The sequence below is a fragment of the Bison bison genome, unplaced genomic scaffold (assembly GCF_000754665.1).
Source record: "Bison bison bison isolate TAMUID 2011002044 unplaced genomic scaffold, Bison_UMD1.0 scf7180017864525, whole genome shotgun sequence".
NCBI lineage: Eukaryota > Metazoa > Chordata > Mammalia > Artiodactyla > Bovidae > Bison > Bison bison.
The window spans coordinates 11,032,451-11,054,603 of record NW_011495076.1 but is presented as its reverse complement, the minus strand read 5'-3'; the positions used below and the strand labels follow the sequence as shown (position 1 = coordinate 11,054,603).

The window sequence follows — 22,153 nt, the reverse complement described above, 5'->3', positions numbered from 1 at the left end:
ACAATTCACATTCTGAAAGTAAACTATCAACTATATGCTGAATAGGAAAAGCCATAATTATTGGACAGTGAAGTGACAGGCTTTGCAATTGAGTGGTTTAGTAAATTATACCCACCAGAAGTTAATATCCCACATGATATGATTCCTGAGGGCAAAGTTCCTTACAGTAGGAACATATTTCAATGAGAGATTTAGTTTGGATAGAGGGAGTGAAATCAGATATCAAAAATATATTGTTAAAATTTACAGTACTCTTTTTAATGAAGCTCCAATCCCTACATATAAAACTCATTGTCTGTTAGTCATTCAGGCATTTGACATCTATTGTGACTTGAACCATGCAGATTTGAAGTTTACTAGGAATTTCCCTCCCTGAAATTCCAATTTGTTGCCAATACTGCTCTAGTCTCTTGATGTGTGCATACAGCATCGAATAGATACAACTGAAGACAGATGTATTGCAGCAACTCTTGAGTTAATAATACTCTTGATGTCTGCCAGGGCTGTTCCAGGCTTGGGTGTACATTTTGGGAAAACTCCCAAGTGATGCTGGGGGGCACCTTTGATTATGAAGCATAGAAATGAGAAGTTAGACTGAGAAGGGGGATTCTTCCCTACTCTTTTAGGGAAAGTAAATTTGGAAAATAGTTTCATTTTATTCTGCTATGACATTTTTTTGGTCTTTTTTAAAAAATCATGCTCTATGTTTTTATCTCTAAATTTCTCCCACCATAGTAATATCTGCTATCCACTCCCATGGATTTTTGTGTGATGTACCCAATAATTGTATTTGATTCATATAATAGTTCAAATATTATTCCTTTCTAACTTTTCTTATGAGAGAAATAAGAGAGAGGAGTAAAAACAAATAAGATTTAAGGCACACCGGTGTTGTTGTTTAGTCACTAAGTTATGTCTGACTTTGTGACCCCATGGACTGCAGTGTGCCAGGCTTACCTGTTCACTATCTCCTGGAGTTTGTCCAAACTCATGTCCATTGAGTCAGTGATGCTATCCAACCATTTCATCCTCTGTTGCCCACTTTTACTCCTGCCCTCAGTCTTTCCCAGCATTAGGGTCTTTTCCAGTGAGTTGGTTCTTTGCATCAGATGGCCAAAGTACTAGGAGTTCAGCTTCAGCATCAGTCCTTCCAATGAATATTCAGGGTTGATTTCCTTTAGGATTGATGGGTTTGATTTCCTTACTGTCCAAGGGAATCCCAAGAGTCTTCTCCAGCACCACAGTTCGGAAGCATCAGTTCTTTGGCATTCAGCCTTCTTTATGGTCCAACTGTAATATCTGTACATCACTACTGGAAAAACCATAGCTTTAACTATATGAATCTTTGTTGGCAAAGTGATGTATGCTTTTTAATATGCTGTTAATATGCTAGGTTTGTGGTAGTTTTTTCCCAAGGAGCAAACGTCTTTTAATTTAAGGGCTACAGTCACTATCTGCAGTGATTTTGGAGACTAAGAAAATAAAATCTGTCACTGCTTCCACTTTTCCCCCTTTTATTTGCCATGAAGTGATGAGACCTGATGACATGATCTTAGTTTTTTGAATGTTGAGTTTTAAGCCAGCTTTTTCACTTTCCTCTTTCACCTTTACCAAGAGGCTTTTTAGTTCTTCTTTGCTTTCTGCCATAAAGGTGGTGTCATCTGCATATCTGAGGTTATTGATATTTCTCCCATCAATCTTGATTCTGGCTTGTGCTTCCTCCAGCCTGGTATTTCACATGACATACTCTGCATGTAAGTTAAATAAGCAGGGTGACAATATACAGCCTTCATGTACTCCTTTATTAATCCTTTATCACTGTACTCTTTCACCCTCATCAAGGGGCTCTGTATTTCCTCTTCACTTTCTACCATTAGAGTGGTATCATCTGCATATCTGAGGTTGTTGATATTTCTCCTGGAAATCTTGATTCCAACTCTTGATTCATCCAGCCCAGCATTTCACATGATATACTCTGCATATAAGTTTAATAAGCAGGATGATAATATATAGCCTTGACGTACTCCTTTACCAATTTTGAACCAGTCTGTTTTTCATGTAAGTTCTAGCTGTTATTTCTTGACATGCATACAGATTTCTCAGGAAATATTGATAGTGAATTGAATTTATTGAGGTTTTTTTTTTAATTCTATGATTTTTCTACTATAGTACATTTTCTGTATTTATTGTTCCCGCTAATTAAATACAATTCATTCTGCCTCTTAAAAGGAATTTCACTCCCAGCAAAGTTTACTTAGTAGGGGAATCATCATCTCATGATGAGTCAATCATGGGTATAAAGATAGCTGTCAATATATTATAAAGTTAAAATATATCTTTTCTTTACCTTGTTATATTGGAAATTTCACAGTTTCCCTTAAATTCAGATAGATGGTCATAATGGATAAAATGACTCATATTCCTTTGGATTTAAAAAGTGTGTTTCCAAGAATCCACTATTAAATAAAAATTCCTCTGGGAAGTATAATATATAAATCCCATATAGGTATTAAAACTTGCAGCTGGACTAATATTCCTCATAATTTTTCATCACTTTGTCAAATTTAAGACACAATATTCTGTGTATAGAAAAATCTGTACTTAAAATTTTAATAAGCAAGTGAGTATAAGAAATGTCCAGAAACTGAAATAGTCCCAACACTTTCACAGGATTGGAGAAGCACAAAGAACCCTAGATAGCATGTTGGCCTTGTATCTCTGAGAGAAGAAGGGGCCAGGTGTACCAAATGTGGGAGAGGAGAATGGATGGGTGAAAGGATACTAACACAAACACTCATGACTACATTTAACTTGGGCAGACTAATATGGGCTTCCCTAATGGCTCAGTCGAAGAAGGCAATGGCACCCCACTCCAGTACTCTCACCTGGAAAATCCCATGGACGGAGGAGCCTGGTAGGCAGTCCACGGGGTCGTGAAGAGTTGGACACGACTGAGCGACTTCACTTTCACGCATTGGAGAAGGCAACGTTAATCCACTCCAGTGTTCTTGCCTGGAAAATCCCAGGGACGGGGAGCCTGGTGGGCTGCCGTCTTTGGGGTCGCACAGTGTCGCACATGACTGAGGCGACTTAGCAGCAGCAGCAGCAGTAATGGCTCAGTGGCAAAGAACCTGCCTGCCAATGCAGGAGACAGGAGTTCAATTCCTGGGTCAGGAAGATAGCTTGGAGAAGGAAATGGGAACCCACTCCAATATTCTTGTCTGGAAAATCCCATGGACAGAAGAACCTTGGTGGGCTACACAGTTCATGAGATCACAAAGAGTCAGACATGAATGAGGGACTAACACTTTCTACATTTTCTTTTTACCCCAAACCTACTAGTTTTTTCTAAATATATAGTGAATTATTGTTTAGCTGTCAATAATTTATATTTTACTTGAATAAGTTTTTAATGTTTTAATTTTTACAGACTCCTTCCTTGATAAGTAATATGCCTGAATATGATTTAAAACCATTTTTGTATGGATGAGAGAGTTGGACTGTGAAGAAGGCTGAGCGCCGAAGAATTGATGCTTTTGAACTGTGGTGTTGGAGAAAACTCTTGAGAGTCCCTTGGAATGCAGGGAGATCCAACCAGTCCATTCTGAAGGAGATCAGCCCTGGGATTTCTTTGGAAGGAATGATGTTAAAGCTGAAACTCCAGTACTTTGGCCACCTCATGTGAAGAGTTGACTCATTGGAAAAGACTCTGATGCTGGGAGGGATTGGGGGTAGGAGGAGAAGGGGATGACAGAGGATGAGATGGCTGGATGGCATCACTGACTCGATGGACATGAGTCTGAGTGAACTCCGGGAGTTGGTGATGGACAGGGAGGCCTGGCGTGCTGCAATTCATGGGGTCACAAAGAGTCGGACGTGACTGAGTGACTGAACTGAACTTGCTGTGGTTAAAAAAAAAATTTCAATAGATTTTGAAAACTGAAGCTCTTATTTTGGACAATGGATAGATAACTATGTATGTATATCAGCTATCACATTCAGGAAATTTATTTTCTTTGCGTAGGTATTAAACACAGGGAAATTGAATTCACATCAGTGTATGGATATTTAGCATAATCAATTGGCATCACCGAGAAGAGATCTTCCACAGGAGTACATGGAGTTATTTCATGTTGGTGGTCAGTTTGGTGAGTACAGTTTTATTGCTGGATTATGTTGCCCATGTCAGATGGTAAAAGAAAGAGATTTCTTGTATCCTAGTGATGTTCCATGAAGCATAATGACTGCTAATACTGTTTTTTTTCTTGTTCTAAATATTGTGATTTTAATCCTAAAACAATTATCTAGGATTTTAAATGACTCAATCTTCATAGCAAACTCTAGTCATTCAACTGACAAAATGTGTTTTTATTCAAATTATAAACATAAAACTCAAGAGTTTTGCCTCCTCATTAGCTATGCATTGAAAGTATTTAGCCTTAAAAAGCTGTGAAATGAGCAACTTTGAAAGACCACCTTTCTGATTAAAGAAAACAATGAATTCATTCACCTTACCAAAATACTTTTTCACATTTTACTTTTTCCCCAGAAAGAAATTATGATTTCTAAAACTCTAGAACAATTTTTCCAAGTCTTTTTCATTTCATTAAAGCCATGTATAATTATACTGTTTATTTAAATGACTAAAAAATTCTTTTACAAACATTTCTCTTCCATTTAGCACAGTGAATATGAAAGTGCTTTGAATCAAGGCGCTGGTGCTCTTAGAGTGGTCTATGTCCTTTTAGATTGTGACATATCACATATGCAGTATCTTTCATATGTAAATCCTGGTTGGGAGACATTTCTCCAGGAGTTTCTTGTGTTTCCACATGATTGACTTGTGAACAGAGTCACTGACAACTTTTGTTCTGGAATGTCTTTCCAAGAATGTCTGTATAACGAACAACCTCGGAAGAATTGAGATCGTGTCTGACAGTGAAAAAGGTAGATTTGCTTACTATCTAGCCCTTGGAGGAGGAAATGGCTACCCCCTCCAGTATTCTTGCCTGGAAAGTTTGATGGACAGAGGAATCTGGAAGACTCTACACATGGACATCACCAGATGGTCAATACCGAAATCGGATTGATTATATTCTTTGCAGCCAAAGATGGAGAAGCTCTATACAGTCAACAAAAACAAGACCAGGAGCTGACTGTGGCTCAGATCATTATTGCAAAATTCAGACTTAAGTTGAAGAAGGTAGGGAAAACCACTAGACCATTCAGTTATGACCTATATCAAATCCCCTATGATTATACAGTGGAAGTGAGAAATAGATTCAAGGGATTAGATCTGATAGACAGAGTGCCTGAAGAACTATGGACAGAGGTTTGTGACATTGTACAGGAGGCAGGGATCAAGACCATCCTCAAGAAAAAGAAATGCAAAAAAGCAAAATGGCTGTCTTAGGAGGTCTTAAAATAGCTGTGAAAAGAAGGGAAGTGAAAAGTAAAAGAGAAAAGGAAAGATATACTCATTTGAATGCAGAGTTCCAAAGAATAGCAAGGAGAGATAAGAAAGCATTCCTCAGAGATCAGTACAAAGAAATAGAGGAAAACAGTAGAATGGGAAAGACTAGAGATCTCTTCAAGAAAATTAGAGTATCTCTAAAAAGCAAAGGAACATTTCATGCAAAGAGGGGCTCAATAAAGGACAGAAATGGTATGGACCTAACAGAAGCAGAAGATATTAAGAAGAGGTGCCAAGAATACACAGAACTATACAAAAAAGATCTTCATGACCCAGATAATCACGATGGTGTGATCACTCACCTAGAGCCAGACATCCTGGAATGTGAAGTCAAGTGGGGCTTAGGAAGCATCACTACGAACAAAGCTAGTGGAGGTGATGGAATTCCAGTTGAGCTATTTCAAATCCTGAAAGATGATGCTGTGAAAGTGCTGCACTCCATATGCTAGCAAATTTGGAAAACTCAGCAGTGGCCACAGTACTGGAAAAGGTCAGTTTTCAGTCCAATCCCAAAGAAAGGCAATGCCAAAGAGTGTTCAGACTACCGCACAATTGCACTCATCTCACACACTAGCAAAATAATGCTCAAAATTCTCCAAGGCAGGCTTCAACAATACGTGAACTGTGAACTTCCAGATGTTTAAGCTGGTTTTGGAAAAGGCAGAGGAATCAGTGATCAAATTGCCAAAATCCATTGGATCATCGAAGAGAGTTCCAGGAAAACATCTGTTTCTGCTTTATTGACTATGCCAAAGCCTTTGACTATGTGGATCACAACAAACTGTGGGAAATTCTGAAAGAGATGGGAATACCAGACCACCTGACCTGCCTCTTGAGAAATCTGTATGCAGGTCAGGAAGCAACAGTTAGAACTGGACATGGAACAACAGACTGGTCCCAAATAGGAAAAGGAGTATGTCAAGGTTATATATTGTCACCCTGCTTATTTAACTTATATGCAGAGTACATCATGAGAAATGCTGGGCTGGATAAAGCACAAGATTGCTCAGAGAAATATCAGTAACCTCAGATATGCAGATGACACCACCCCTATAGCAGAAAACAAAGAAGAACAAAAGAGCCTCTTGATGAAAGTGAAAGAGGAGAGTGAAAAGTTGCCTTAAAACTCAACATTCAGAAAACTAAGATCATTCCATCTGGTCCCATCACTTCATGGCAAATAGATGGGCAAACAATGTAAACAGTGACAGACTTTATTTTGGGGGGCTTCAAATTCACTGCAGATGGTGACTGCAGCCATGAAAGTAAAGACGCTTACTCCTTGGAAGAGAAGTTATGATCAACTCAGACAGCATATTAAAAAGCAGAGACATTACTTTGCCAACAGAGGTCCATCTAGTTAAAGCTATGGTTTTTCCAGTAGTCATGTATGGATGTAAGAGTTGGACTATAAAGAAAGCTGAGCACCAAATAATTGATGTTTTAGAACTGTGGTGTTGGAGAAGACTCTTGAGAGTCCCTTGGACTGTAAGGCGATCCAACTAGTCAATACTAATGGAAATCAGTCCTGAATATTCATTGAAAGGACTGATGTTGAAGGTGAAACTCCAATACTTTGGCCACCTGATGCAAAGAACTGACTATCTGAAAAGACCCTGATGCTGGGTAAGATTGACGGTGGGAGGAGAAGGGGACAACAGAGGATGAGATGGTTGGATGGCACCACCTACTCAATGCACATGAGTTTGAGTAAACTCTGAGAGTTGGTGATGGACAGGGAGGCCTGCTGCAGTCCATGGGGTTGCAAATAGTTGGACACAATTGAACTACTGAACTGAACTGAAGTGAATCAATCAAAGAATTGCTTTGCTTCCACTTTTCCCTTTGAAAGTCTCTCCCTGAGTTCACATCGGTAGGTGATCCTAACCACTCTAGCTTGCTGTTTGCTCAGATAAATTCTTAAAATATCTACTATGCCTCAGTTTATCTTTTAATATTTGTTTAGAGCTTTTAACATATTACTCATATTAATTTTAAATCCCCTGACTATTCTGACATCCGTATCATATCCAAACATCATTCTGATTGCTTTGTCTCTTCAGCCTGTCTTTCCTTGCCTTTTGGCTTATTGTATAGCTTTTTGACAAAAGCAAAGCACATCACATAGGGCAGTAGAAACGGAGGTAAATGGTGTTCAGTGTGAAGATATATGTTGATCCACCCAATAGTTGGACTGTATTTGATGCTCATTGTAACTTTGGGTGTCAGAGGCTTCAAATTCCTCCTGTCACTTTGTCACCTTGTTTTTTTATCCCTGCTTCACTTTGGTACTTCCTTCTGTACTGAACCTTAGAAAAAAAAAAAAAAAAAACTGCCTCTGAGTTCTCCTAGCTGCATTAAACTGTTGCTGGTAGTGAAGTCTTACTAGCTTGGTGGGACTTCCCCAGTGGCTTTGGGGTAAAGAATCTGTCTGCAATGCAGGAGATGCAAGAGACTCAGGTTCAAGCCCTGGGTCAAGAAGACACCCTGGAGGAGGGCATGGTAACCCAGTCCAGTATTCTGGCTGGGAAAATCCCTCGGACAGAGGAACCCGGCTGGCTACGGCCCATGGGATCACCAAGAGTCGGACAAGACTGAGCATGCACGAAAGATGTAGGGCAAGGTGAGTATCTTTGAATCAGTCTTTGGACTCCCCCCAGGACCTGTGTCTCAGGGGTGTTCCTTATCTCCCCTGTCCTCTATCCCATCCTCAGCAGCAGCAGGTAACTTCTGGGGCTCTCAGTCTATAACCTTAAAAATCACTCTGTTGTAGATCATCTAGCAATGCTGTACCTGCATTTTTGGTTGTGCTATAATGTCAATTTTCCCATTAAGGTCTTTCTTTGTTATAATGCATCCTAGTGATTTTTTTCTTCCAAACATGAAAATTCTGTGAAAAAGGGATGCTTCAGTCAGTGCTGTTATTGTTCAGGATAGCTTCACATGAAAAATACCAAAGTTTCATCCTGTTATCCTCAAAATAATAAAATGTTTATTTTTAATAGATGTCCAATTGGATCTCAGATCTTTTTTTTTTTAACTTTTTAATTTTGTCTGTGCTGGGTTTTTGCAGCTATGCGGGGGCTTTCTTCAGTTGCCATGAGCCTGCTTCTCATTGTGGTGAATTCTCTTGTAGTAGAGCATGGCCTCTAGCATGTATAGGCTTTGGTAGTTGCTGGTTGCAGCTCACGGGCTCCAAAGCACAAGCTCAGTAATTGTGGCCTATGGGCTTCGTTGCCCCATTGCATGTGGGATCTTCCTGGACCAGGGTTTTAATAGGTGTCCCCTGCATTGCAAGGCAGGTTCTTAACCACTGGAAAACCAGGGATGCCTCCTCCACATCTTTTTAAAGCAGTTGTTTGCTATTGATTATTATCGAGACAATTTAGCGGCATCCTTATTGCCAAGTTCATTGTTGGGAGTCTAGGAGAGCATTTGATCTAACACTAGATTTTCAGTTGTTTTGAAATTTTTTCCCTTTTTTTTGTGCTTTGATAAACTGGGCATAGAATGTATTATTTTATGAACTTCTATATGTTCACTGTTGGAAATTTAGACGTATCATAATTTATATAGGATAAGTAAAGACTGACATGTACATTTATATAAATAGAATTACTGGTACTATTGAGATTATACGGCACCTTGGATACTCTCTTAATATAATTTAAGAACAATTGTGGCTAAAGTTAAACTAATTTGGGACTTGGGAGAGATAATGTGTGTGTGTGTGTGTGTGTGTGTGCATGTGTATAAACAAAACAAATGAATAAAACCACTGGTCTATTAAGTTACAAACTCATTTTATCAAAAACCAGCTGCTCAGATTGTTCCAGATCCTTTGAAGAGGAAGATCTCTAGAAGTTGACGCCAGCAGGGTGGAATTTACCTCTATTTTGATGTTCCCTTAACTTTGACTGCCATACTTGTATCATTGGTTTCCACCATGATAAAGCATTTCATTCATATAGGATATTTTAGAATGTTCTGTTTTACTAAAATTCTTAAGACAGGCTTAAAGTTTAGGATTCTATAAATTTGCTTTTGTGAAAATGTAATTTTTAAAAACTCCCCAAAATTCCTCCTACCAAATCATTGATAAAACTGATTCTCTAGAAGAGTTGACCATATGAAGCTTACCCTGTGGAAATGTGTATGCAGTTTGTGGAAGGATAGGTCCAGAGGATCTTCTAGGGCTTTACTTCCAGAGGTCTGCTGCTGCTGCTGCTAAGTCTAGGAAGATTCAATCCCCAGGTTAGGAGCAGGCCTAAAGTTTTCCAAAATGCTTCGACATTGGTAAGCTTTGTCACATAATCAAATCCAGTCTTAGTAAGGAAAGACTTTGTTCAAAGTGATTATTGCAAGAGGAGGGAAAGGGGAACTGTTGCATTTGGAGGACACTGTGACCGGAGGATCTGCAAGGTCTAAGAATTCAGCAGAATTAATTTTCATTTCTTTCAAGAGAGATAAACAGGGCTAGATAGAACTGGATGTGGGGGAGTGGGATAAAAGAGCGGCATGGTCTAAAATTAGATCAGAGAAGGTTTTTCCATGAGGCCAGCCTGTTCTCATGAGGAACTATATGCTGGATCAGGATGAAGGTGGGCCAAAATTCAGGATCCTGAGGGAAGGAGAAAAACTTAACCAAATTTTGGTTAACCAGCTTTTTGTCCTGACTGATCTGTGGAAACAAGCAGTTCAGTTAATTATTTATGAGGCCAAAAAATTGGAATGTGGAGCGTCTGTAACTGGCTGTATTATAGGTAAATGAGGTGGGGGCAGGGACGCATCAGTGAGTCTTTCCTAAGTCATATGGTGAAGGGTGTCTTCAGAACACAAAAGAGAGAGGATTTCTCAACCGTCCTATTTTCTTGGAGCACAGGGCTTGAGTACATTTCAACATTGGGAGATCAGAAGTTGTTTTCTTCAGCTAGCTCTAAGACTTTGACTCTGCGGCACCTGTGCTGGTATCTCCTGGGCCTCTTGGGCCTTTTGAACCTGAATGTTGTGTACAGGGCCCCAGATTGCATCCATGCAGAAGGAAATAGAACCAGAACTGCGAGACAGGTGAAAGGTGCAGCCTGTTAGCTAGCCTGACTGCCCTGTGGCAAACAGCATGGCACTTCTTTCACACTTGGCTGCAGTGAATGCCCAGAACTGCTTTCTCTTCAAGACTGTCCTCTGACCCTTTGAGATTTGAGATGTTTGGACATAGGGCTTTCTTCTACTTTGTTGCGAGTTGAATATTCAGTTGGAATAGTTTTCTATTTTTTTAACTGACTTTTAAATCCTTCTATAATTCTAATTAAGCTCATCTTCATCTCCGGAGCTTGGCTAGCTCTAAGGCAAGAAATAAAGGAAGCTTGCTCACCAGGCCAGGCTTCCTAAGCTCTCACATCTCTACTTGAATTGATTTGCATTATAATGCACATGGGCAGGAAGATAGGTAAATTGAATGTGTGATTAACTGAGCAAAGAATAAAGTCCATATAGAGTTAACATTATTGCTAGGCTACTTGCAGGTCATTTCTGAAGGATGGAAACAGGCACTCGCTAAGAATGAATGTATGAAATATGATGATTATCTTATTGAATATAAAACATTTATTACATCATCCAGTTCCTTTTTATTTAACATGAAATGTGTTAAACAATTTCTAAGATGAGAGCTAATCATGCTATGTGGAGGTAGCCCAGTGCTGGCAAATGGGAAAACCAATGGATCTGGAAATGATCCTTTTAGTACTAACGGGGAGATACAGTAAAATAATACAGCCCTACCTGGGATGCTAGGGTTTTCACATTGTCCTGCAAAAACTAATGTTTTTATAAAGTATGTATCTGGCAAAAAATATATATCCTATCTCTAATTGTGTTTGGGGGAGTATTTAGTGCATTCAGAAATAGGTACCATTTTTAAAAAAATGAAACTTAGACGACTTAAGAAGTAGCTTTGTGAGGATGTGCTTTAAAACAACATCCTATACATAAGCAAAATGTTTTGTCTGGCATATGATAGTCATGCTGCATGACCTAATGGCACCCAGAGAAAACATTCTTTTGACATTCATTGTGAATTTGGGTTCCCTCATTCTTGGCATTTTGTAAAATGCTTTGATAATTTAAATATCACCTTTAGACTTTCACAATACAATTGCTTAGATAAAGTTTGTATTAATCATAACAATACACATATAAACACTTATACTTCATTGTCTCTTTCTATGTCAGTGTGTCCATGGACAGATTTTTGCATAATCAAGTTAATAGTATTCGTGAATCTGCATGATACTTCTGGTTTATTCTCAGTCTTGGTTCTTTCCACTTTATTAAAACCAATCATAATAAGAAAATGTTTATTTCATAGGGAAAAAATCCTATTTGTAATTATTAGCATACCATATAGGGTGAAAGCAAGCAGTGTTTTATAATTGAATTATGTACAATAAACATGTGCTGGGAATAATGCTTCTGTATGTTAAGACTGAACTCAGATCTCTAAAAAAAAGTCTTGTATTTTTTAATAAGTAAAAGGTTTATCTTAAGCCATTTCTGAAAAGCGATGTTGCTGATGTTACACATGCTGAACATGTATAAGTAAATTATGGTAGAAATTTTTTTTTTCTTGTCAATGAATTTCTAGACTTTTGGAAGATATGATGATTTTAATGAAAAGACCAAAGAATGGTCAATTCTAATACCTAATTCAGCACTCAGCTGTGACTTAAGGGACATATAATTAATATATGACATTTCCAACATTAAGGTTGTTATTACTACTTCTCTTTTGCCAAAGCAATTTTAATTACTTGCTAGAGATCTCAGAATATTACTTTCAACATGCAAGTGAAAACTTTCATGATATATCATTTACCTACTTTAAAATGTAGGATTTTAATTCAATTGCAATTCCACGTTTTAAACACATGGTCTTAGCTGCCAGGCTAGAAATAAAATTTCAGCCAATCAGCATACATAAATGGTCAAGGTTTGTACAATACAATAATACAACTCATCATGAGATTCCCATGTCTGTTGGTAAGATTTTAAAGAACAAGCAATGCTATAACATAAATTCAATCATGTGGTAATAATTCCAATAAAATTTTAAAATTCTACAAATTTACCCAATCTGGTGACTAAACTATATTTTTGTTTGTTGCTAGTTTTGCTCAATTTAGAATCCCGATATCCTCCCACTTTTGATTTGTAAAAACAGTATTAACTTTGGTCATTTGTTTCGATTGCAAAGCTGTGAGTGTATTTACCTTGTGCAACGGCACCCCACTCCAGTACTCCTGCCTGGAAAATCCCATGGACGGGGGAGCCTGGTGGGCTGCAGTCCATGGGGTCCCTAGAGTCGGACACGACTGAGCGACTTCACTTTCACTTTTCACTTTCATGCATTGGAGAAGGAAATGGCAACCCACTCCAGTGTTCTTGCCTGGAGAATCCCAGGGACGGGGGAGCCTGGTGGGCTGCCGTCTATGGGGTTGCACAGAGTTGGACACGACTGAAGCGACTTAGCATTAGCAGCAGCAGCAAAGAGAGTTATTATCCAAAACTTGCATTTCCTTAATTCATGCTAGAGAATTATCTAACAAGGTTGCCTGAGTTTGAGAATCACCTGATTTTCTCTGAGAATGTAACTCTGTTTTATTTAGAATTCACACTTGATTAGACCCTAGGCATCTGACAATTCTGAAAAGTCAGAAGTTAACTTTTAAAAATTAAGGTGTGGTAATACTCTATACCTTAAATTTTCTACTGGACAGAAGTAAATTAAAAGTTACATTTTCACTGAACCATAGGAATAATCAATCTTATAATTTTCTAATCTTATTTTACTTTTCTTGTTTTAAGGGCTGTACACAAGCCCCGTTCCTCTCATCTTTTTTAAACTCACTCTGCCATCTTGCTGGTTCCCTCCTTATGAGGTTAAATAAAGCACTGAGAGGTGCTCACAATTCATTGGTGAGGATTAGGTTTCTTTTAATATTTTGAGAATTATGACTTAATAACCTAATGGTTTTTAGAAATAAAATAAGTAGAAATACAAGCAGAAAAAGAAGCAGAAGGAGAAGAAAAGGGGGAGAAGGAATTAGGTATTTATCTATGAGATTATTCCAAATGGTCCATTCAGTCCAGTTGTTGTGATAAATTACTATAAATGTTTAAGATCTTTTAATCAATAAACTGAAATTGTGCGATCCAAGAATAACTGCTTTCCTTCTCTTTTGAAGGGTATAACCCAGAATTGGAGCACATAATTAGACAGAGTAGACTTACGTTAAATCAAGTAATATTTGATACAAAACTTTGTGGGAAAGAGGCTTTCTATTCCTATTCAATCCAATTTTACCATATTGGACAGGTTTGTTGAACCCTTTCCTGTCAAAAATTTCAGTGCGTTTTATCTGTGTATGTATGTTTGTACATGTATACTTTTGTTATTACGTTTAAGATGTTGATTGCTCACATAAAGGAATTTTGGATAAAAACAAAAGTTTCCAAATGATGTTTAAAATTGCAATGCTCATAAATCAAAAGAAAAAGGCACCAAATGTTGTATCTTAAAGACAGGAATGCTTTGATATTAAATCTAGAGAACTTTGGTTAAATTCTTTGTACACTAGGTATGGATGACACCATAACTCCCTGCAATTAGTACTGAAAAAAAAGAGACAAATACACACAGACACATACCACACACACACATACACACACACATACACACACACAGAGGCAAGCATGCATATATATATATATATTTCCTCGTTGAGGATCTCTTATATAAAAAAGGTCTGCATATAAAAGACAGTCCAGAGACATCTTTGAAGGTTTTCTTTCAAAGCTGCTTCGCTTTCTCATGTGTCTGGGGATTTCTGTTATTAATTGAAGTTAATTTTCTAGGATATCAGTTTGCCATGCACGTGGGAAAGATTGATAGCCTCTTCGATTCTCAAGAGTGTTGAAAATGACACTGTTCCATCACCGGGTGCCTTCACTTTTATCATCACAAATCAAATTATAAACATCGGGGCAACCTTGCTGGAATCTGGCTTCGGGAGATTTCCATAAGATTAATTAGGCGGCCAAAGCAAAGATGGTAAAATAGAAAGGGGGAGGGGGGAGGGAGGAGGGAGAGTGGAACCATTCATTCCTCACAGAATGGAAAGTCAATTCAACAATGGGTAATTAGCGTGGGCCACAGATTCTCAAAGGCACTGAGGACACTGGACTCTCTCGCACTCTGATGTTTAGTGCCGTATTGTGGACCCCTCATTTAATTAGTGCACTTTGATACCCACAGGAGTTTGAGGCTCCAGGGCATGCTAAACACAGACTGACACCAGCAAGCTTCTGCCTCCTTCACTCTAATTAGAGACACAATGAGCTGCAAAGACAATGTTTTACTCCAAGATTTCTTCTGCAGATACCTCTGGCAGGAAACAATCGTTTATTTTGTGTCTATATTGGTATTCAGATTAAATTGTTAGCATGCAAAAGATGAGCTAAGGGCACATATCTATTAAAAATGCTTAGCAGCGTTCAAAAATTATGGAGGCAATTTGTGTGAAAATATATATTTTCCCTTTTGGAAACTATTTTCTGCTGATCTATTTAGAAATAAACTCTAAACAAAAATGCAGGTGGCATTCTAAAGTAAATATCAGTACTTTCTTAAAATAGCCATAAGTTCTATTCCTTAAACAAATGCTTCTAAAATTAGCTAAAAGGGAGAGGGATAAAAAGAGGTGAAACCCCTCTCCTCCTCTGAATTCAACTGCATTGAAATAAGTAGCCAACACTGGGGAAAATGACAGAGGTCATTTTTATAGGAAGATTGCTAATCTGTCTAGAGCTCTTTAAAGGAAGCCCTGAAACATTTCACAGTGCCAAGTTAAAAAAAATTTATAATGTTAGTTTTGATGGACAGTTCCATGCTGATTGCAAGAATATAAATATCCCAAGGGAGTCTGCATATTGAAAATTAATCTCAGCATCCACAAAATACTAGTATGTGTTGCTTTAACTACATACAGTAAATTCAGTGCCCCTAAAATTTAAACCCAGGGCAATAGTTTCTCTATCATATTGTTGTCTCTACATATCTATAATACAAAACCAGCTTGTAAAACAAAATGTTGCAAAGCATCGTCAACAGAAATGAATCAGTGCTATTACCTCCTTATGCACCTATATGCCCACCTAGCTACTTACCTGCCTTTTAACCAGTATCTAACTTTTGAGAAAATGAAACCAAAAAGCTTCAAATTAAAAAAAAAAAAATCCATTTTGAGATTGTCGCCACAAAATAAGTATGTCTTAGCTAACTTGTGATATGCTTTGACCCCAAAAATCTCCACCTCCCCATGTCCTGCATTGTGCATTATGAAATAGATAAGCAAGGAAAGACATTGCTTTTGTAGGAAAGTGGTTTGTTTTGTTTCTCAGAGTTGCCCTGATACTTTCCATAGACATTTTTCTGAGCTTTATTCTGAATTTGCATCTACTTAAGGATCTGTGCAAAGATGACTGTGAGGATCTCCTGGGAGGACAGGTTTAAGACTGTGTATTAGTGGGGAGGAATGCCATGGTTGTTTAGCAATGCCTTTCATTGGTTTTGCTTTGGATGAAGTGAGAGAGAACACAGAGTGGTGAGTTCAACTCCATGATTTTGTCTACTCTTCCCTGAAGAGTCAAAGGTTTAGATCTAATTTACCTGCTGTACCAGTTACTTAGAGCTCTCTCACAGTGTATAGAATTTGTACCCAAATCTAGGAATCTAGTGGAGTCTGTCCTCCCCATTTGTCTCTCTGGATGACCTCATGGCATTTTAGATTCCACTTCTTAGAACTATAATCTCTGTTAGGCATGCTGGCAGATTATGATATATCATTAATCTGCAGTAAACTTGCCTGTGAATAGAGGATGTGTCCCATGTCTGAGTTGAATCTCAAAGTCAGACACATAGGCCAAAAAACTTTGATAATGGTATGCGTTCTTAATAGACGTTTCCAACTGAAAATGTCCCTTTATGTTTGCGAAGTTCAAAAAGTTTAGAGTTAGTCTTTAAGAAGCCATTGTCCTGCTCTATGTCCTCTGGTGTTCTATGACGGTATTCAGAAAATGGCAAAACAGTATACTGTCCAAGTGTGGGGAAAAGACTATACCTATGAAAGGAATATTAAAAATTCACAGTTAAACCGAAACTAAAGAAAACTTTCTTATTTGTTTTAACTGAGTAGATATTTTTTAAGCACTTGATAACTGTGCTTATATTAAGCATTTTATATTTCAGAAAGTGATGTACCTATACCTTTTGGGAGAGGGTTAGCAGTAATATGTACTATATAACTGTTAGTACCAATGCTTTTGTTAGCTCCACTTGAAAGCAGAATCCTGCCTCCCAAAGGTGACCATCTAAGTCACTGGTGGAACTGCTGAATAATTAGCTAGCAATACCTTACATATTAATGTTTCAAATCATTCATCACTTGAAGTCCTATATTCAGCCTCAGCACACATTCCTAAAAAAAGATTCACGCTTCTAGCTAAAAAAGTAGGAGGTTCTCTTCAGATATAACAGCAGACACTGTGCTCAAGGAGAGATAATCAGTCCCATTATGAATAGTTTATACATATACCTTCATGTTTTCTATATGTCTTATTGAAAATCATCTCATCTATTATTAAGGCATGCACTAGATTATAGGTGTTTATGGGCACCACTTTGTTTTTTAAAGCAACTAAGGAGAAATTCCTTGAATATGCAACATCCATAGAAAAGTTGAACTTCATTGGTCAAAAAGGTGAGTAGTATTTTCAAATCACCTATTTGCAGAGTAGAATTACATTACATAGACTTGTATTTAGGCATCCCTGAAGATAGACGAATGTTAAATGCCATGCAGCATTTGGTTAAATGTGACAGCATGGAGCACCATGCTATGACATTGTTTTAGATTACAGGCTATGCCAAAAGTCATATAATAGCACGATCAGGAAGAAGTGAAGGGACCCCAGTGAAAGGTTTCTGTGCTCATCATACCTGCCTTTTAAAGTTTCCCTTATTTCCATTAGCCTATTTTTTTCCTGTTCTTCTCTATATTCCCTTTTCATTTAGAAATTCATTTCATTCCCTCCTGTATTCAATGATGCTCCTTGCTTCAGGGGCCCTTTATAGTAATTTATTCTATATGCTTATTATCTTTTGTGTAAAAGACTTTTGCCTTCTTTTTTTCCCCTTGTTCCCAACTTTCTAATTTTCAGATCATATCTACTCACTTCTCTGGTCTTGAAGCATAAAGAGTTTGCTTGGATCAATTTTATCAATCCACCTTATAATTTTTAAAACTTCACTTGTGTTACATGAAGTCATTTCTTTTCCACTGAGTATTCGTTCAACTTTCCCCATCTTTTCACATAACTTAATCGCTGAGATCTGGTATCATTCATATAATTGCTCCATATCGTTCACCTGAAGAGCAATTAAACCTTGCAAAGATTTGGTGACCAGCACTGTTTAAATTGTATAAGGCAAGGACTAGAAAAGTTGTATCAATAGCAATACTATAATGTTTTCAATTGATAAAAGACCTGAGTGCCTCAATTTATGTTTATTATTACTAACATATTATATTACATACTTCAGTAAGCTTCAGGAAACAAAAAATAGTTTATTATCTATCATTTGACAGAGGAATTGTGTGTGTTTGTTTTAATAATCCATTAACCCAAATAAAGACAAACCTTTTTTTGTAAAACACATCAATGCTCAGATTTCCATTAGGTTTATACCCATACAGTTTGAAGGGCTGGTTTAATAAAATTACATTAGGTATTTCCCAGAAGGCTTATTCAAGCTTCTTCTGCCCCATTAGATAGTATTAGTACATTTTAAGTAAATAGATATTTCTTTTCCAGAAAACCTTCCACCTATAGTTATGAGTCCTTTTATTTCCAAATGGTAAAAAAGTGGGATATTAATGCACAAAGCAGACAAGTAAACAAGAAATATGCCCTCAAAGATATGATTTAGATAAGGCACATCTATGTGGTTTTTTTTTAATTCATTTACTACTCACACATTTAATTGAATACCAGTTTTGACTCATAATAAATATTGATATGAAGTCTTAAAGGTATTAGAGGATGGAAGCTTTAAAAACATTTGTTAATGGTGGATTCTTTCTCAGAAAGAATAATAGTGCTTATTTTTAAAAGCCTTGCTACGACCTTTACTTAGTATGAATTAGGTGACTTGGGAAAAACTAGTTCTCTGATAACTGCACTTACTTGAAAATTGTTCAAATGAAGTTAAATTATAAAATGATTATTTTTAAAGACAATGAAAAAAGCCTTTTAGAGGTTTTCCTACACTCAGATAAATTGCTTGTATGTAATATCCAGTGTTAAAACTCTGAATGAATATGGATGCAAGGCAGTTGCCCAGACCCTCACATTATCTTAATAACTTGAAGCAGCAATTCTCAATCACCTTACTGTCCTGTACTTTCTGAAATACCTCTTCGATGTTCACTGTTCTCCATATAGGGACAAGGGCCCCTACATAAGAGATTTCAGCATAGACATTCTTTTGACTAATACCTACCACTAAAATGACTGTATTTTTTACTTAAGAACAAAATGATGGGTAGTTTTGGTGATGGGGTCAAAAAACACAGTTATTTTTCTTAGACCAGTGGGTCTCAACTCATGCTGCACATTAATATCACCTGGAAAGCTTTAAAACATGCCAGTCTCCAAGTCTAAACCCAGGCCAGTTAAGTCAGTCTTTAGGGGAGGGATTTGGAACTGATTGTTTTCAAGCCTGAGTGATACTAACAGACATTCAGAGTTGAGATGCATTTATTTAAACTAATAGTTCTCACCTGGATCAAGGTGCATATTAGCTAGACAATATCTTCTAGAACTCACAGACTGTGGGGTGGGGGCACGGACAATATTTTAAACACTTCCCACAGATTGCATGGCCATTCTTGTTTACTCAAAGCAGCATCTGAATGACATATCAATGTGTATTATTATAGAGCTTGCTGCATGATGCTGATGTGCCCTTCACTCACATTTGAGAATCATATACTTAGGTTATTTGTCCATGCACATATGTATTAATAGGGTTGAAGCAACAAATTAATTGGTTCTAAGAGCTGCAGATTTATCCTAAAAACTAATCTTGAATACAGCATTTCTGGAATGTGCCGGAGGATACCCCAAAATTTTTATTCATAACTGGGAGATGTGTGCATGTATATGTTTCTCAAAGTGTTTTCTTTAGAACAAAATCTTGTGGTGAGATAATGGTTATGTCTTTCCATACCAAAAAACATGTTGGGGGAGGGCAGTTCTTTGATCTAATAAGATTGGGAGATGTAGTGTCAAGCAGTACTAAAACAGACTTCTTTAAAGCATAATTTATGAGAGCCTGGAATGTGCTGATATACCCTGGGAATTTTCTAGAGCAGTGCTCCTGAGATTTAATGTACATACAAATTTATCTGGAGGCATAGCAGAAAGAATACTTGTTAGTGATCTTCTCACTGCTAATAAGTCAAAACAGGAATGAAGGGGTCATAAAAGGAACTAATATTTATTGATTGACTACCATTAAATAATTACATGTGGTTAACACATCTATGAGATAGGTGATGTTTTCTTATTTTACAGATAAGGAAACTGAGGTTGAAGAAGATGAAATAAGTTGCCCCAAATCATAGAATTACCAAATTCAAGCTGTGATTCTGAATCCAGGTTTGTCTTATTTCCAAGCCTGTGCTCTTCTCATCAAATTTTTCATCCTTTCCCTTTTCTTTTAAAATAAGGTTTAATAGTAAAATGAGCAAGTCCTAAGTGTATAGCTTAAAAAATTGCACTGGATTTATACTCAAGTAACCATCATTCAGAGCAAAGGAGTATATTTTTTTTCCCCCAGTAAATTACTTCATACTCCTTCCCACATAATGATCCTCCCTCTCAGAGGAGGCTCTATCCTGATTTCTATCACTGTTGGTTAGTTTTTGCCTATTTTTGGATTTCATACAAATGGAAATATACCATATGTACTCATTTATGCCTGTCTTTTTTCACTGAATACATTTGTGTTGAGATTCATCCATTTCCTTGTGTGTATATGTGGTTAATTCATTCTCCTATTGGTAGATGTTTACACTGTGGCCAGGTTTTTGATATGATGAATAGAGTCTCTATGAATATTCTTGTAAAATAAATTTGTAGATGTAAGCAGTCATGCCTCAGGGAGGTCTACATAGCAATGGAGTTGCTATATCATAGAGTAAGCATAGAGTAAACTTTATTAAAACCTCTCATGCACCAAAAGTAGTGGTGCCATTTTACAAAGACTTTGTGCCATCAACAATGGATGGCAGTTCCAGTTATTCTAATTTTTACCTCCTTTAATTTCTTAACTTTTTATCCATTTCTTCCTAGATGTGCAAAATTAATTAAAAAGGAAAGTGTTCTTCTTCTAAAAGACTACCTTGGAATAGTGTGCAAAATTAATAGAAAAAAAATTCCCTTGACAACTGTATGTGTGCCCACCCTACCCAACTTTAATAGGGTGATTTTTCAAATCAAAGAAATAAAGACACAGTGAAATGACCATTATAGAACCCAGGATAGGGGCCAAACACAGCTATTGATAAGGCCAAAATAAAAGGAGATATAAACAGACAAGATGCTTTAGCAGGAAAAGGAGGAATAAGCAGGGGAAAGCAGGAGGCATCAAAGACAAATGCAAATGTGGATAGAACAATAAAGGCAGGTGGCAAGGTGACATGGATCCAGAATAGGTGAATGCCTGGAAGCCTTCATTGGCAGGGCAAACATCAAAGAAAGCGTGGCAGCCAGGGAGCAATCAGAAATTGCCTACTCTGAATGGGTTCTGTTTAAAAATGAGCATGGAGTTATACTTTTACATAAGTTTTTCCTAAGAAGAATCACATTTCCCTCCCTCACTTACTAAGAGACTAACGTGATTACTAACGTGATTTTAGCCGCCACTTTTGCTTATCAATCACTCTTTCATGCAGCAACCTGATTTGGGTGCAAGTTGGCAATTTACCCAGTCCTTCTCCACTGTGTGCCGAACTCGGGTGCAGACTCATTTCTTTGGTGTTGCCTCCTGCAATGTTGGGCTTCCCTTGTGGCTCAGCTGGTAAAGAATCTGCTTGCAAGGTGGGTGACCTGGGTTTGATTCCTGGGTTGGGAAGATACCCTGAAGAAGGGAAAGGCTACGCACTCTAGTATTCTGGTCTGGAGAATTCCTTGGGGTGGCAAAGAGTTGGACACGAGTAATGCTCAAAATTCTCCAAGCCAGGCTTCAGCAATATGTGAACCGTGAACTTCCAGATGTTCAAGCTGGTTTTAGAAAAGGGAGAAGAACCAGAGATCAAATTGCCAACATCCACTGAATCATCGAAAAAGCAAGAGAGTTCCAGAAAAACATCTACTTCTGCTTTGTTGACTATGCCAAAGCCTTTGACTGTGTGGATCACAATAAACTGTGGAAAATTCTGAGAGAGATGGGAATACCAGACCACCTGACCTGACTCTTGAGAAACCTATATGCAGATCAGGAAGCAACAGTTAGAACTGGACATGGAACAACAGACTGGTTCCAAATCGGGAGAGGAG

General features: G+C 37.6%; 1 long non-coding RNA gene across 2 annotated transcripts in view; it reads left to right on the top strand.

Moving 5' to 3' along the window:
* LOC104981935 overlaps positions 1-3,516 on the top strand; it is a 77,118-nt gene extending 73,602 nt beyond the window's left edge. For both annotated transcript variants that reach the window (XR_824446.1, XR_824447.1), the window contains one exon: positions 3,431-3,516. This is a non-coding gene — a long non-coding RNA (uncharacterized LOC104981935). The remainder of the gene's footprint in view (positions 1-3,430) is intronic.
* Positions 3,517-22,153: the final 18,637 nt, after the last annotated feature.